This window comes from Salvelinus sp. IW2-2015, unplaced genomic scaffold, assembly GCF_002910315.2.
Source record: "Salvelinus sp. IW2-2015 unplaced genomic scaffold, ASM291031v2 Un_scaffold2173, whole genome shotgun sequence".
NCBI lineage: Eukaryota > Metazoa > Chordata > Actinopteri > Salmoniformes > Salmonidae > Salvelinus > Salvelinus sp. IW2-2015.
The window spans coordinates 37,894-39,547 of record NW_019943504.1 but is presented as its reverse complement, the minus strand read 5'-3'; the positions used below and the strand labels follow the sequence as shown (position 1 = coordinate 39,547).

Here is a 1,654-nt window from a genome sequence, read left to right as displayed (position 1 = left end):
GAAGAGGACTGGCCACCCCTCATAGCCTGGTTCCTCTCTAGGTTTCTTCTAGGTTTTGGCCTTTGTAGGGAGTTTTTCCTATTCACCGTGCTTCTACACCTGCATTGCTTGCTGTTTTGGTTTTAGGCTGCGTTTCTGTACAGTACTTTGTGACATCAGCTGATGTACGAAGGGCTTTGTAAATAAAATGTGATTTTGATTTGATTACCATCAGTCCTATTTTCCAAAGGTTTTGCTCGCCTGAGGTAGAGTATCTCATGATAAGCTGTAGACCACACTATTTACCAAGAGAGTTTTCATCTATATTTTTCGTAGCTGTCTATTTACCACCATAAACCGATGCTGGAACTAAGACCACACTCAACCAGCTGTATAAGGACATAAGCAAACAAGAAAATGCTCATCCAGAAGCGGCGCTCCTAGTGGCCGGGGACTTTAATGCAGGGAAACGTAAATCAGTTTGACCTCATTTTTACCAGCATGTTAAATGTGCAACCAGAGAGAAAAAAAACTGTAGACCACCTTTACTCCACACACAGACGTGTACAAAACTCTCCCTTACCCTCCATTTGGAAAATCTGACCATAACTATATCCTCCTAATTCCTGAATTACAAGCAAAAACTAAAGCAGGAAGCACAAGTGACTCGCTCAATTAAGAAGTGGTCAGTTGGTGCAGATACTAAACTACAGGACTGTTTTGCACAGACTGGAATATGTTCTGGGATTATTCCGATGGCATTGAGTAGTACAACACGTCAGTCACTGGTTTCGTCAATAAGTGCATCGATGACGTCGTCCCCACAGTGACCGTACGTACATACCCCAACCAGAAGCCATGGAATACAGGCAACATCCGCACTGAGCTAAAGGGTAGAGCTGCCGCTTTCAAGGAGCGGGACTCTAACCTGGACGCTTATAAGAAATCCCGCTTTGCCCTCCGAGGAACCATCAAACAGGCAAAGCATCAATACAGGACTAAGATTGAATCCTACTACACCGGCTCTGACGCTTGTCTGATGTGGCAGCGGTTGCAATCTATTTCGGACTACGAACTACGAAGGGAAGCACAGCCCAGTGACATGAGCCTGACAGACAAGATAAATTACTTCTATGCAAGCTTCAAGGCAAGCAACACTGAAGCATGCATGAGAGCACAAGCTGTTCCAGATGACTATTTTCTTCTTTTTAATTTAAATGTTTATTATTATTTTTTTTTTACTTCAGTTTATTTTAGTAAATACTTTCTTAACACGTATTTTCCTTAAAACTGCATTGTTGGTTAAGGGATTGTAGGTAAGCATTTCACTGTTGTATTTGGCGCATGTGACAAATACAATTTGATTTGATAATGAGGTTCTTCCCCTGTCTTTTTCACTTTGAGAGAGTTAACGGAAATGAACTCAACACATTCGAGTAACAACAACACCACATGGTTAGCATTTAATTTATTCAGCACAGGTTGCACCAATTTCAATCCCACTCTTGTTAACCCTACTAGAATCAACAATCAGACATAACACTGGTGTTAACCCCACTAGAATCAACACTCAGATATACCACTGGTGTTAACCCCACTAGAATCAACACTCAGATATAACACTGGTGTTAACCCCACTAGAATCAACACTCAGATATAACACTGGTGTTAACCC

General features: G+C 41.7%; 1 protein-coding gene across 1 annotated transcript in view; it reads left to right on the top strand.

Annotated features, from left to right (window-relative positions):
* Positions 1–1,654, top strand: part of LOC112073170 (soluble scavenger receptor cysteine-rich domain-containing protein SSC5D-like) — a 20,089-nt gene that overhangs the window by 16,520 nt on the left and 1,915 nt on the right. The window lies entirely within an intron of this gene.